Consider the following 225-nt stretch of genomic DNA (forward strand, 5'->3'; position numbering starts at 1 on the left):
CCTGGACACCCGCTCCCTCCACTGTCGCACCGGGAGGACGTACCCAGGAGCCCAGGGCACCTCCCGAGGTCCCAGCCCCACCGCGACCCCGCGGCCAGGTCCGGCCCACAGTGGGCGTCCGGGAGCAGCGTCGACGCCGGTCAGCCCCCCAGACGCCGGTCAGCCCCGCACCCGGCCCAGCCTAGAGCGCCCGGGGTCGGAGTGGTCGGGCGGGACGCAGGGTCC

The sequence above is a fragment of the Tupaia chinensis genome, unplaced genomic scaffold (assembly GCF_000334495.1).
Source record: "Tupaia chinensis unplaced genomic scaffold, TupChi_1.0 Scaffold000671_2, whole genome shotgun sequence".
Classification (NCBI taxonomy): domain Eukaryota; kingdom Metazoa; phylum Chordata; class Mammalia; order Scandentia; family Tupaiidae; genus Tupaia; species Tupaia belangeri.